Source organism: Pelophylax lessonae (assembly GCF_965119305.1).
Source record: "Pelophylax lessonae genome assembly, chromosome: 3".
In the NCBI taxonomy this organism is placed as follows: Eukaryota; Metazoa; Chordata; class Amphibia; order Anura; family Ranidae; genus Pelophylax; species Pelophylax lessonae.
This window is the reverse complement of record NC_138770.1, coordinates 561,671,735-561,687,928: the sequence shown is the minus strand read 5'-3', so window position 1 is coordinate 561,687,928 and position 16,194 is coordinate 561,671,735. Positions and strand designations below refer to the sequence as shown.

The 16,194-nt window shown below is 42.9% G+C and overlaps 1 protein-coding gene across 1 annotated transcript in view; it reads right to left on the bottom strand.

The window, feature by feature from the left end:
* CFAP61 (cilia and flagella associated protein 61) overlaps nucleotides 1–16,194 on the bottom strand; it is a 612,448-nt gene that overhangs the window by 543,841 nt on the left and 52,413 nt on the right.

The window sequence follows — 16,194 nt, the reverse complement described above, 5'->3', positions numbered from 1 at the left end:
GATGCTCAACTTGTCTCTTCAGAATTCCCCATAGGTAAGGGGTATCCAAACTTTTTTCAAAGAGGGTCAGATTTAATGAAGTGAACATGCGGGAGGGGCGACCATTTTGCCTGACATTCTGTGGACCATTAAAATTAAATGCAAATTAACTATTTTATGAAAAGTTTATTGCATGCTTTTCATTTCGTAACATGGATGACAAATCTACACAGGTGTTAAATTGCTCTGCCTTTCAAATCTGAAGGACAGACGGAAAAAAAAATCCAGGAAGCTGAAATATATGTCAGGAACATTGTAAAGTACATTACATATTTTTGGTAATAAAGGTTGTGTTTCAACTTTTAAGTTAAGAAAATATGAACAGGAACATAACATTAAGTATGTTGTGTCCAAATATATTTATATATTTGATTTAGACCAACTGACATCAACAGAGATTTTACAATGTATTCATCTCAATTTGGAGCATGCATACTCCCTAATCAGTCACACAAGAGTTAACCACATATAGATGCTATATGAACCCACCGATGATGATTAATGATGGCAGCAATAATAGTCATGAATGATGCCAATGTAGTAAATAGAACATTAAAAGGTTTTTATGCAAAATCAGTTCCATGTATGTATAAAACAGCAGTACACCTCGTACAATGACCCCCATTGGATCTGCAATGGTGAAGCCAAAATAAGGGGTTAAAAACTCACAGCTTAGTGACAATCAAGTGTGTGTGCAATGGCATAAAACCATCCAGGAACAATGCAGCAGTGTGGACAGTTGTGCCTTGCTCAGGCTGTGAGGAGATGATAATGGAATGCCTCAATCCTGAATAGGGAAGGGTCGAAAAGGGATCACACAATGCCCGGTATAGGAGGCAAGGAGGATCACAGTCTGTGGCCGCTCCAATCATCCACAATGAGTGCTGAACAGGAAGGGGACCCAGACATGACAGCAGACTCTTAGAGAAGGAGGACCAAAACGAGGCTTGAACCGCTATAGAGCCGCTGGTGCAGTGACCCAATCCAGGGGAGCGTGAGGAGTGCCTGCTTCTCGTATGGTTGTCCTGACAACTTTTCAATGTTCCATTTACTACATTGGTGTGACTATTATTGCTGCCATCATTAATCATCATCGGTGGGTTCATATAGCGCTTATATGTGGTTAGCCCTTGTGTGACTGATACTTTTGAACATCCCTCCTGGTGTGTTTTGTTCCCACACAGCTGCTACTTGAACCCCAGGTGTTATACTAATTATCATGGAGAGGGCACTGGTCCTGTCATACTAGCGCCGGATTTATTTGTGTTTTTTAGAGCTCCCTAATCAGGCTAAGTCCAAGGCCATATTGAGCAAGGGATATAAAGCTGGCGGGGGCGGGCGGTGGGTGTTAACAATAGTCTATTCACAAGTAACAGGAAAAACTGGGATTGGATGCAGCAGGCCGGGATGGACAATCATTTTGTGTGAAAGTGTAACGCTCTGGGGTTTGATTTAGTGAACTGGATTTGCAGCTGCAGAATTTCCACTCAGTAGTCTTGTAGAGATGTGTTGAATCACCTTATCCAACTCTCCTGACTCATCACAGTGGCTCAGCCCGCTTCAGTATGCACATACACAAACACTCAGATAAGATGTTGCTGGAGTGATAGATATCTATGCAATAGTATTGAGGTGGTATACTGAAGGAATAGGCTTGAGTAGTGATAGCAATTAATGATAGGCACTCAGGTAGTAATGTTGCAGGAGCGATAGCAGATGGTGATAGATAGTATGCAGGAGGGTTAGCAATCATGTACAAGTAACAGGTGGTAGGGGATAGCAGATGAAGTGTACAGGAGATGCTAAGTTAATGCAAGGATATAAGTTACAGGTGGTAGTAGGCTCAAGAGCTAGCAATCTAGGTAACGATGCAGGTGATAGATATTGTAGTGCATATATCCTAGAGTCTAGCAACAGTTCTTAATATGCAAGAATAGATAGCATGTGACTTGATAGGAAGGGATCCCCTGCGGGGTACTTATCACTAGCTGGTAAGCGAGGTAAAGGATCAGGTAGCGAGGTAAAGGATCAGGTAGCGAGGCTCTGGTCAATCCAGGTATAGGAAGATAGCTGGAGGATTCGGCAGCGTCAGACAGGGATGTATAACGAGCGGTTGCACGAACACCTTGTGAGTGCACAGCGTCGGTTGAAATAGCCGCTCAGAGCGGCGCCTAGTGATGACATCATCAGATGTTAAAGAGACATGCAGCTATATGCGTTCCACCTACCTGAATGGTGGAACGCAATGCGGAAGTAAGAGGCTAGAAAGGTACTGAAAGTACCAGGATCTTACAGTACCCCCTCCATAAGGCCGGCTCCAGAAGGCCTATAGCACTGGTCTCTCAGGGTATTTAGAGTGGAACCTTTTTATAAGCCTGGATGCGTGAACGTCAGAAGCATCCAACCAGGTGTCATCTTGGGGTCCATAGTTTTTCAAACTGATGAGATATTGGAGTTTTCCTCTGTGGATACGAGAATCCAAAATCTCCCTAATCTCAAATTCTTCTCCCCCTTCAACTTGTACTGGAGGTGGAGGCAAGATGGTAGGTCTAATTCCTTGGTTGGGTATATGTGGCTTTAGTAGAGATACGTGGAAAATGGGGTGTATCTTAAGATCTGCCAGTAAAGTAAGTCGAACTGCAGATGTCCCAATGAGTTTCTCGATTGGGAAAGGTCCCAAAAACAGAGGTCCAAGCTTTTTACTGGGGATTTTCAACCTCAAGTTTTTTGTAGATAGCCAAACAAGATCCCCAATAGTATATTGAGGAGAAGGTCTTCTACGAAGGTCGTAGTACCTTTTTTGTTGGCTATGAGCATGTGAGATGGTGGTGTTAAGTAAACCCAGAGAGTCTTTTATTTGGGTAAGATAGTCAGAGGCTACTGGATTACTTGATGGTAGGATGCGTGGTGGAAGAAGTGTGGGTTGAAACCCATAGTTTAGGTAGAACGGACTTTGCTTAGTAGTACTGTGGGTTGCATTATTATAAGCAAATTCCGCCAAAGGGAGGAGGTTCACCCAATCATCCTGTAGGTATGAGGTGTAGCAACGCAAATATTGTTCAATACACTGGTTGACTCTTTCAGTTTGTCCATTGGTCTGTGGGTGATAAGGGGAAGTAAGTTTTAGCTCAATACGTAGTATATGACATAGAGCTTGCCAAAACTTAGAGGTGAACTGTGAACCCCGGTCAGATAGAAGAGTCTTTGGAATTCCATGTAGTTTGAACACATGTTTCACTAGTAATTCCGCTGTTTCCTTAGATGAAGGTAGTCTGCGAATAGGAATGAAATGTGCCATCTTTGTCAGATGGTCCACTGACACTAGGATGGTTGTAAATCCTTTGGAAGGTGGTAAATCTACTATGAAGTCTAGAGACACAACTTCCCATGGAACTTTGGGTATTGATAGACTGCAAAGTAGACCAGATGGTTTTGTAGTGTCAATTTTGGACCTTGCACAGATGTCACATGAGGAAACAAATTTCTGTACATACGTCTTCATTCCAGGCCACCAAAATTGCCTGGTGAGCAAATTAAATGTCTTAGTCATACCCATATGTCCTGCCATAGGTACGTCATGTGATAGTTCCAAGATTTTAGTACGCATACCAGGAGGTATGTAGAGTTTGTTGTCAAAGTAGAGGAAGCCTTCTGCATCAGCACTTAGTTGTGGTGGTGGTGAATCCAGTCCTAGACTGTGCAGAATCTCTTCCTTTAAGGAACGAACAACACCAATAATACGGTCATGGGGTATTATAGGAAGTGAAGGGATTTCAGCACAGTTATCTTCGGTTAACCGTGATAACGCATCCGCCTTCTTGTTTTTATCTGCAGGTGTGTAGGTCACTAAGAAATTGAATCTTAGGAAGAATAATGACCAACGTACCTGCCGATGGGAAAGGGTCTTGTTGGTCTGAAGGTATTGGAGATTCTTATGATCTGTATATATGAGTATTGGCAACCGGGTACCTTCAAGTAAATGTCGCCAATTTTCAAGTGCCAGTTTTATGGCAAGCAACTCTTTTTCACCCACTGGGTAGTTCACCTCTGGGCTACTTAGTGCTTTAGAGAAGAAAGCAACTGGGTGGAGTGGTGAAGTATTCGTTGGTCGTTGGGAAAGAAATGCTCCTATATTTGACGCATCCACCTCTAGGATGTATTGGAGGGATGGGTCTGGATGGCGTAGTATGGGAGCAGAAGTGAAGCTTGATTTTAACAAGCGGAAAGCTTTATTTGCTTCTTCAGACCATTTGTATGGTTTTTTCACACTTGTAAGTTGTGTGAGCGGTCTTACAATAGAAGAGAAGTTCTTGATGAACTTCCTATAAAAGTTTGAGAACCCAAGGAATCGTTGTAATGCCTTACGAGTTGTTGGTACAGGCCAATCCAGAATACACGATATCTTGCTCATATCCATCTTGATGCCATTCTTTGATATGATGTATCCTAGGAATAATACTTCTTCCTTATGAAATAGGCATTTCTTCAGCTTTACATATAAATTGTGTGCGAGTAATCTGGACAACACAAGTCTTACATGTCTTACATGTTCAGACAAGGATTGAGAGTAAATGAGTATATCATCCAGATATACCACAACACAAACATCGAGTAGGTCTCTGAAGATGTCATTTATAAACCGCTGGAATGCTGCGGGAGCATTACTCAATCCAAAGGGCATCACTAGATATTCAAAAAGTCTGTATCTAGTTCTCAATGCCGTCTTCCACTCATCCCCATTACGGATACGGATGAGATTGTATGCCCCTTTTAGGTCCAACTTTGAAAAGTAGGTAGCTCCACGCACTTGTTCAATGAGTTCCGGAATGAGAGGTAAAGGATAGCGATCCTTTATTGTGATAGTATTTAACTGCCTATAGTCAATGATAGGCCTGAGACTTAGATCCTTATTGCGGACAAAGAAAAGCCCTGCAGCTGTGGAAGAAGTAGAGGGTCTAATAAACCCTTTCGCTAAATTCTCATCCAAGTATTCCTTAAGATGAGAAAGTTCATCCTGAGATAGAGGATAAACATGTCCGAAAGGTAGTTTACTGTTAGGGAGTAGATCAATAGAACAATCATAGTCCCTATGGGGAGGCAATACTTGAGCATTTTTCTCAAGGAAGACTTCAGATAGATCCTGATAGCATGGTGGTGGTGTGATTTCATCTGACACCATGGACAGGATTTTTTTATAAGATTGGAGGTTACACGTGGTCTCGCAATAGTGAGAGGGGAAGGTTAGTGTCCGCGTTTTCCAATCAATGTTTGGTTGATGTATGTGTAACCAGGGAAGCCCCAAAATAATGGGAAAATGTGGTGAAGTTAATACATCAAAGGAGGTGGTCTCAACATGAGACTCGTTAGTAGTAACAAGAAGTGCTTGTGTCTGATTGGTAATTGGACCAGAAGATAACGGAATACCGTTAATTAAACTAACAGAGACAGGAATAGGTTTTGAAATAATTGGTATTTTATTCAAAGCAACAAAACTAGTATCAATGTAGTTCCCACAAGATCCTGTGTCGATCATAGCATTGGTAGTGATTCTATTTTGGTCCCACTGTAAGATCAAATGAATGAAAAGATAAGGATTAGAAAAAGAAGTCGTTAATCCCGCCATTAATACATGTGAACACTCACCCTCTTTTTTGCGGACAAGGGGACAGACGCTTTTCAGATGATCAGAGGAAGCGCAATACATGCAGAGATTTTGAGATTTTCTCCTGGCTCGTTCAACAGACGATAATGGTGGGCGTATGATTCCTACCTCCATAGGAGTAGGGTCAAAGGACGAAAACCGAGAAGGATTGGGTAATGGTACTCCCATTTTCTCAGCCTTCCTTTCTCGTAAACGTCTGTCAATATTGATACTGAGTTGTATTAAGGCATCCAAAGTGCCAGGTAAATCCGCTCGGGCGAGTTCGTCTTTAACGGCTTCGGATAACCTGAGCCTGAACTGGGTTCACAGAGATGCATCATTCCACCCTGAATCAAGGGTCCATCTCTTGAACTCTGCTACGAAGTCTTCAACAGGTCTCCTTCCCTGTTTTAAAGCCCTCAATTGGCTGTCAGCAGTACTCTGCCTATTTGGGTCTTCATACAGGCTAGAGAGTTCTGCTAGGAACGCAGGATAGGAGTTGAGAAGAGGGTCATTTTTCTCAAAGAGAGAGTCTGCCCAAGCCTGTGGATCCCCTGACATATATGAGATAGTGGTGCAGACTTTAATTTGGTCTGTATTGTAAGTACGAGGTTTTAAATTAAAAAGCAATTGACATGCGTTTTTAAATTCACTAATTTTTTTCCGATCACCTGTAAACACTTGTGGAGGGTTTATTTTGGGCTCACGGGGTTAAGCAGCAGTGAGCTGTGATACACGGGCTATCTGCTGTCTCAAAGTCTGATTTTCTTTTTGCACTTCGGTAAGAGAAACAATTAATGCATCTACCTTTTGTGTTAGGTGCATCACATGAGTGGCTAATTCTGCTGAATCCATTTTTTCTGGTTCGTGCAATCTGTAACGCTCTGGGGTTTGATTTAGTGAACTGGATTTGCAGCTGCAGAATTTCCACTCAGTAGTCTTGTAGAGATTTGTTGAATCACCTTATCCAACTCTCCTGACTCATCACAGTGGCTCAGCCCGCTTCAGTATAAACATACACAAACACTCAGATAAGATGTTGCTGGAGTGATAGATATCTATGCAATAGTATTGAGGTGATATACTGAAGGAATAGGCTTGAGTAGTGATAGCAATTAATGATAGGCACTCAGGTAGTAGTGTTGCAGGAGCGATAGCAGATGGTGATAGATAGTATGCAGGAGGGTTAGCAATCATGTACAAGTAACAGGTGGTAGGGGATAGCAGATGAAGTGTACAGGAGATGCTAAATTAATGCAAGGATATAAGTTACAGGTGGTAGTAGGCTCAAGAGCTAGCAATCTAGGTAACGATGCAGGTGATAGATATTGTAGTGCATATATCCTAGAGTCTAGCAACAGTTCTTAATATGCAAGAATAGATAGCATGTGACTTGATAGGAAGGGATCCCCTGCGGGGTACTTATCACTAGCTGGTAAGCGAGGTAAAGGATCAGGTAGCGAGGCTCCGGTCAATCCAGGTATAGGAAGATAGCTGGAGAAATCGGCAGCGTCAGACAGGGATGTACAACGAGCGGTTGCACGAACACCTTGTGAGTGCACAGCGTCGGTTGAAATAGCCGCTCAGAGCGGCGCCTAGTGATGACGTCATCAGATGTTAAAGAGACATGCAGCTATATGCGTTCCACCTACCTGAATGGTGGAACACAATGCGGAAGTAAGAGGCTAGAAAGGTACTGAAAGTCTTACAGATCTTACAGAAAGTCATTCAAAACAGTAGCATATATAAGAGGATGTATAAAATTTATGGTAAAAGAACTAATATGGCATACGTGCAGTCCTGCGGTGTTGAAAGATCCAGAGATCCCAGGGGTCCTAAACAGCGCTTGGGGATTCACAGGGGCCACAACAATAGATTTTTCCAAATTACTTGTGGGGCCGTATTAAAAGCGACCCGCAGGCCGCAATTGGCCCACGAGCCAGACTTTTGACATGCCTGCCATAGGTGTTCAATTGGGTTCAGATCAGCAGACATACTTGGCCACTGAATCACTTTCACCCTGTTCGTCTTCAGTGATGCAACAGTGGCCTTAGATGTGTGCATGACAACCAAGGACATGGAGTTATGGTAGCATCTTTTTTTTCAATGTAGAGAAGTACATCTGTGAATTCAGGATACCATCAATGAAATGCAGCTCTCCGACACCAGCAGCACTCATGCAGTACCACAGAAGGACACTGCCACCACCATGTTTCAATGTAGGCACCATGCATTTTTCTTTGTACTCCTCCCCTTTGTGACGCCATACAGTTTTAAAGCCATCAGTTCTAAAAACATTTATCTTGGTCTCATCAACCCAGAGTACAGAGTCTCAGTAGTCTTCTTCCTTTTCAGCATGGGCCCTGAAAAATTCTAGGAGGGCTTTTTTGTTCATGGGCTTTAGGAGAGGCTTCCTTCGTAGACGGCACCCATGCATGCCATTCCTCTGCAAAGTACTAATCGTGTCCCGGGAAACAATCACCTCAGTTTGGCTTTCTACTTTTTTAACTACTGCAGTGAACTTGCATGGTGAATTTATATCAGAAGATGCTCCTGTCAAGGTGTTAACTTCTGTGGATGGCCTGGACGTCTCTGTGAGATGGCTGTCGTTCCATCTTTGTTACATTTTTGTATCACTTTTGCTACAGTATTCTGATTGATAAGTAAAGCTTTGCTGATCTTCTTGTAGCCTTCGCCTTTCTCGTGTAAATAAATTATTTTCTTTCTCTGGCCTTGTGACATTTCTCTTCCATGTGGTTCTAGTGCTGATAGCATGATATGGGAATGGGGTTTTCTTTTGTAGCATCCTCCTAGGTTGGTGCTAGTGAGAGAGTATCATTTTTGGCTCTGTCTGCCTATCAGAGGAGCTGCAGGCAAATCTATATTGCTCTCTGCCTATTAGAGAGCAGGACCTGTTAGTGAGGTCTGCTCATTGTGCTCAGGATGTGATTTATTATGTCTAGAGAGTGTTTCACACTGGTCTAATAGGGAGGCATGTGGACAGTGGGAGGAAACCTGACAAATGGAGGCATAGGCTTTGGTACGGTCCTGGTGATTGACGGGGCAGGTCGCCTCGTTGCATTCTGGGATACTGTATAAAAGCTAGGCGCACATGTGCTGCTGGGTCTTTGGCTGGAGAGCAGAGTCCCAGAGGAAGGGTGGTGGCTGCCTCCTCCTGGCTTCAGGAGGTCGTCCTGAGGGCCAGTGGCGGTTCTACATGAAATTTCTCCCCGGGCAAGACTCCCTCCCAGCGCCCCCCCCCCCCGAAAAAAAAAAATAACATGACAACATAACAATAAATGCAGAGTGCCACAGCATTGCCCCCAATAAATGCAGAGTGCCACAGCATTGCCCCCAATAAATGTAGAGTGCCACAGAATTGCCCCCAATAAATGCAGAGTGCCACAGCCATGCCCCCCCATAAATGCAGAGTGCCACAGCAATGCCCCCAATAAATGCAGAGTGCCACAGCAATGCCCCCAATAAATGCAGAGTGCCACAGCAATGCCCCCAATAAATGCAGAGTGCCACAGCAATGCCCCCAATAAATGCAGAGTGCCACAGCATTGCCCCCTTTCAATGTAGAGATGCCAGCGTGCCACCTTTCAATGCAGAGCGCCAGCGTTCCCCCCGCGAGACCCGTCCGTGCACTTACCTCACTTCTCTTCAGTTCAGTCCCCGGATTCCCCGCGTCTCCTCAGTCCTCCCGCGGCGCCTCCTCCTCGGCCAATGGCGTGGGGTTTGCCTTTCGGCCAATCAGGAAGCGGGAGGACCCGCTCCCTGATTGGCCAGGAGGAGGATCAGTGTGACAATAGCGAATTTTCATTCACTATTGTCACACAATGGGCGGGCTCGGGGGGAGCAATGCTCTGCGCCTTGGCTCGGCTGCCACAGTGAAATTATTCAAAGTTCCTCGGGCGGCCAGGTACCATTTGATCCACGGACTGGTACCGGTCCGCGGCCCAGGGGTTGGGGAACACTGTCATGCCGCCCCCCACGTGTCATGAAAAAATGCCGCCCCGGGCGGCTTCACCGTTCGCCCATGCCTAAAACCGCCACTGCTGAGGGCCAGAGGAACGGAGCTGAACCCAGAGGTCCACGAGAGCTGAATGAGGGGGAGACACTGGAGACCCTATAAAAACAGTATCGTAAGTACAGGGGCTCGTGATGAGGGGCCTAACCTGAGAGGGGCCACCCCAAGAGTAGGATAGTCAGTGGATGGGTGTCGGCAGTCAAGAAAGAGGATACTGAGGAGAGTGTCCTGAAGATAACCTTAGCTCATCAAGTCATCTTAGGATAGAGACTTAAAGCTAAATTTACCTCAGTGGCAAGGTGGATCAACAGCCTGGCTCCAATATTGTGCATAGTTAATTTGGAATATTTAATTTGTTAATTTTGGAATGGCAGAGGATCCCCAAATCCAGGTGTGAAAGACTTGTTGCATCTTTCCCAAAAAGACTCCTGGCTGTATTAGATCAAAAGGGGGCTTCTACTAAATACTGAGCAAAGGGTCTGAATACTTAGGACCATGTGATATTTCAGTTTTTCTTTTTTAATAAATCTGCAACAATGTCAACAATTCTGTGTTTTTCTGTCAGTATGGGGTGCTATGTGTACATTCATGAGGAAGAAGAATGAACTTAAATGATTTTAGCAAATGGCTGCAATATAAAAAAGAGTGAAAAATTTAAGGGGGTCTGAATACTTTCCGTACCCACTGTATATATGCTCATTATCTTCGATCTATCGTCACTAGACATCAATCTTATAATATAAGAGAGACCTGTTCCCGACAGCCCATTCACGTTTTACCTCATGATCAATAAATTCATTCCTACTAAGCAATCCCTACATTAACACACATACCTTATCTAATCCATTGTCACCATACATCTTAGATTGTTTAGCCATGGATTCCATCCAACTACAAATATTTTCTTCGCCGAACTTATAGTAGCCATAATTTTTTCCATCTCACATTGCTGATTAAGTAATGTAACAATATCAGATGGAGATGGTATCTCCTGAGATTTCCATCTTCTTGTGATTAAGAGTTTTGCCACTAATAAAAGATGTAAGACCACTACTCGATACTTTATAGGTATCTCATGGATATTTAGATGCAAGATCGCCATCTCAGGACTTGGAATTATGTTTTTTTCCACAACTTCTGAGATCATAGAGAATATTTTGTTCCAAAATGCTCTAATTGATTTACACTCCCAAACTATATGGAATAGCGTCCCTTGTTCACCACACTCTCTCCAACATAATGCTGGAGTTAAGGGGTAAAATTTGGAAACTTTAGTGGGGGTCAAATACCAAAAATTTAAAGTCTTTTGATATAATTCCCAATGATTAGTACATTTTGAGGAAGCATATGTGGCAGCAAAAGCTTTTAGCCAGTTAGTTTCCGGGAAAGATTTCCCCAGTAATCTTTCCCATTTAGGAACAGTAGTGGCTTTAGAATAGGTGTTATGCTTGTTCAATATATCATAAATAACTGAAATAACTTGTATATAGAAATTGGTAATTTAACATATGAAGGAAGGCTATTTATCCGTAGAAAGGAAAATATTTGATAATAGGTCAAAAAAGCTGACGGTGGTATTCTATACTAGTGAACAAAATATTCAAAGGGATAAATCCCTGTTTCATTATACAGATCTTTCAAGAAATTTACCTTGTATGGGTATTTCGTAGCATAGTGTCCCATAGAAAATGTTGATTCTGAAAGGGAAGTAAAGGCTTTCTGACAATTCTGTTGGGTTGTACTCATTTATGCTGAGCACTGTATATGAATATATATTGAGAGAGCTATCTATCTATCTAAATATATATATAAGAACTACATTTCATTCTTAAAAAATAGTACCCATGCAAAAAAAGGCATACTTCCTGTACAGTCTTCATAGTACATAGGGTTAGAGGGGTTCCCCAGATTCTTCAGCAGAATGGCACCAGTAACGGCGAGGTGTAGGTTCCATGGCGGTCTTTCTCAAACTTTTTAACATGGAGGAACTATTGAAATAACTTTCCAGACTCAGGAATTATTAATACTCAGGAAATACTAATAATTACTAAACCTACAGCTCATGGTACATTAGTGTAATGATCACTGGGAAGGATAATCCTTTAATTTGTGGTCAGTGGCAAGACTCTTCTTTAACAGATAGCTAAAAAGATCATGGATGTCAGCGGTTACTTATCTAAGAGGCAAAAATTGCTCCTTGCTCAAGGAACCCCTAGCAACCTCTGGAGGAACCCTAGGGTTCTATGGCTACCTTTTTCAACCAGGGTGCCCAGGCACCCTGGGGGTGCCTTCATGAATCTTTAGGGGTGCCTTGGTAAAACCGCTAAAAATTGCCCACAAATTGTATATAAGACAGCCTGTGGATCATTGGTTGATATGGAAATCAGGCGCTTGCACCTCATCCTTGTTTGTCCCTCTCCTGCCCTTCTCTGTAAGCACTGGGGCCACATTAGCTGAGTAAGAAACAAAAACTGAGTAAAGCCCCGTACACACGTACCGATCGTCGGCATACAAACGTTCGTCTTTTCTCCCCGGGATGTCGGTGTCTGTTGAAAAGTGCAAAGACTGCCCAAGAATTTTGTCCGCCGACTACAGCCGACTGCAGAAGTGATGTCATGTAATGGTTAACTTTCCCTGTGTTTTTTCTTTTCTGAGCATGCCCAGTCTTGCAAATCTGCGGTCTGTCGGCAGAATTCTGTACTGACTGGCGAACAATCGTCCGTTCTGGTGTCGGCATACAAAAATTTAAATGCTTGCAAGAAAGACTCTTGTCCGCAGAATGTGCGCAGACAGCTGTCGGAGGCACCATACTAACAAGCGTACAATCGGCAGATCTTTCGTCCGCCGACGTTTGTATGCAGACGATCGGTACGTGTGTACGGGCCTTAAGAAGAGAAACTCTGGAAAACTAGTCAGTACCAGTGTGCAAAGCTGTATTTGCTTTGGAAGAATAAACCACCTCTGACATTGGGTGTCCTACATGTGTGGATGTTGCTGCCTTATGTAAAACTATTAATTTAATTTTTAAATTATAGAATAGGGTGCCTCGAGATTGTGCATCATTTTGAAGGGCATCTTGACTAAAAAGAGGTTGAGAAACACAATGCTCTATGGAACCGTTTGAGAAAAGCTGTTCTATGATTACCTAGAACAATTGCAGTATTGGTAGTAACTATGTAGAGTGTCACCTTTGGCAAATTACTTTGCTGATTTTCAGGTCACTAAACTAGATTAGGGACCATGACAGCAATCTTGACCTCGCTGATGATGGCACAGGAAATATCAGAATCAATAGGGAAAGACGTTGGGAAACGTGTCTCAAGTGACAAACACTGAGACAAACTGTGTGCCCACTGTGGATGTGGCAGTAAAGAGTGGCAGGTGGCAGATAACAATGGCTAGCTGGGAAGTTGCTCCTGTGATCATCCAGCAGACACAATGTCCTCAGAGAGCTCCCAGCATATATGGACAACAGCCAGGTTACACGAACGGTCCATGCACACTGGCTTACAAATCGCTGCTTATACGGGAGTTTTGTGTTCTGCCTGTAGAAGCAGCTCAATGTTATTGGCTCAATGCACATTAGGACGATTAGCAGCATATTTTAAGCTCAGCTTTTAGAGGCAGGAAAACACCTATGCATTTTTTGGTGCTTTTTGCAAAAACACTAAGGTTTGTTTAACATGGTTTCCTATGGGACACATTTACATTTATGCTTTTTTCAGCCACTGCGTTCATGGAAAGGGTTAGGGACTTTTTTAAATGCAAAACGGTGCTTTTTTTTTTTTTGCTTTATTGGTTTAACCACTTAAGCCCCAAAAGATTTTACCCCCTTCCTGACCAGGGCCTATTTTGCGATTCGGCACTGCGTTGCTTTAACAGACAATTGCGCGATCGTGCGACGCTGTACCTAAACGAATTTCACGTCCTTTTTTTCCCACAAACAGAGCTTTCTTTTGGTGGTATTTGATCACTGTGCGATTTTTTGATCATGCCCTTTAAACAAAAAAAGAGCGTCAATTTTGCAAAAATAACAATATTTTTCACATTTTTTTATATGAAATTCCCCCAAAAAAATGTAAAAATCTAATTTTTTTAACATTTTTCGCCAATTTGTTTCCTGCTACATTTGTTTGGTAAAAAAATCGCAAAAAAGCCTATTTTGATTGGTTTGTGCAAAAGTTATTGCGTTTACTAACTAAGGGAAATATTTTCTTCATTTTTGTTGTTTTTTTTTAACGAGTAATGGCGGCGATCTGCGATTTTTTTGTGGGACTGCGACATTGTGGCGGACAGATCGGACCCTTGACTGACATTTTTGACACTTTTGGAGTTACCAGTGACATTACTACAGTAATCAGTGCTATACAGATGCACTGTTACTGTAAAAATGACACTGGGAGGGAAGGGGTTAACTTTATTGGAGAGGGAGGGGTTAAGTGTGTCCCTAGGGGCGTGTTTCTAACTGCGATTGGCTGTGGCTACTTGTGTAAGAACAGAGATCAACGGTCCTACATAGTAGAACCGTGTGATCTCCATTCTTGCACAGGGGAGAATGACAGGCGGCTTGTTTACATTAGCCGCCTGCCTTTCTCCCGCTCTAACGGACGATCGTGAGCGCTCGCTCCCCAGAGCCTCACAGGCTAGCTACGTAGACCTACATCGCTTTGCCTGTGAGGGGGTGACTGCCGACGTAGATCTACGTTAGGCAGTCGGCAAGTGGTTAATAGACTTCAATAGAGAAGCTGCAGAAAAGCATGTAGTGGGTTTTTTCCGTGATTTTACAGCAATTTTGCAGCAATCTGCCCAACAACAAATTGGCCAAAAACAAAACAAAAAAAGCAAAAAAAATGCAAATCGCTGCTAAATCATGTGTGCCAAAACACACAGCAAAAAGCAATACAGAAACGATCAAACGCAAACTGCATTGGTTTGAACCAAGCCTTAGATTCCCCTCTCCTCTTTTGCTGACATTTAATCAGACAGGAAGTGGGAGAAACTATTTAACCACTTAAGCCCCGGAGGATTTGGCTGCTAAACGACCAGGGGGTATTTTGCGATTCGGCACTGCGTGACTTTAACGGAAAATTGCGCGGTCGTGCGACGCTGTACCTAAACAAATTTGACGTCCTTTTTTTCCCACAAACAGAGCTTTCTTTTGGTGGTATTTGATCACCTGTGCGCTTTTTACTTTTTGCGCTATAAACAAAAAAGAGCGTAAATTTTGCAAAAATAACAATATTTTTCACATTTTTTTATATGAAATTCCCCAAAAAAAATGTAAAAATCTAAATTTTTTAACATTTTCGCCCAATTTGTTTTATGCTACATATGTTTGGTAAAAAAAAAAATTGCAAAAAGCATATTTTTATTGGTTTGCGCAAAAGTTATCGCGTTTACTAACAAAGGGAAAGATTTTTGTCATTTTTGTTGTTTTTTTTTTTAACGCGTAATGGCGGCGATCTGAGATTATTTTTGCGGTACTGCGACATTGGGGCGGACAGATCGGACCCTTGACTGACATTTTTGACACTTTTGGGGTTACCAGTGACATTTCTACAGTAATCAGTGCTATAAATATGCACTGTTACTGTAAAAATACACTGGTAGTGAAGGGGTTAACTTTATTTGAGAGGGAGGGGCTGTGTGTGTCCCTAGGGGCGTGATTCTTACTGTGATTGGCTGTGACTTGAGGTGTAAGGACACTGATCAACGGTTCTATATACTAGAACCGTGTGATCAGTGTTTTTACACCGAGGAGAATGACAGGTGGCTTGTTTATTAAAAAAGAATAGCGCAACCATGCAAAATAAATGACTATCAAATATGGAGACAATCCATAAATAAAAATGGGGATTTAGTTCCACCATATGGCCATATCGTGCTCAAGCCCACCACTGCGTTTGACAAGCCGCCTGACTTTCTCCCTCTCCCCCGACGATCGCCGAGTGACCGGCGGACATCGGGTCCGCCGGTCACACGCGCGGGGGGGGTCCGTGACCGCGCGGGAGCGGGAGCGCACCTCCGGCGGCGCGCGCTCGCTCCGCAGACCCTCCCAGGCTAGTGACGTTAATTAACGTCACTCTGCCTGTGAGGGGCTGACCGCCGCAGTAAATTTACTTGCGGCGGTCGGCAAGCGGTTAACAGCAAGACAGACAGAAAAAAAAAATATTTTTTTTCAGTGGAGTAGGAAAAGTCTAGAACCCCTGTCAGATTTGATTTGCTGTGTATAGTGAAAAAATACCTGCGCTGCTTCACAGAGCACACTAATAAATAAATCTCAATAAATATCGTGTATAAATTATGTGTGTAAAGTGCTAGTGCTTAACTAAAATCACATCGTTCCTATACCATAAATATCAATCAATATACATTAATACATATAACATAAACTTGAACGTAATAAATGTGAAATAAAATCCTTCAATCAATCACGTGTTCAAATTGTGACAGTCTTTGTGCAAAACATAAGTCCAAAGTG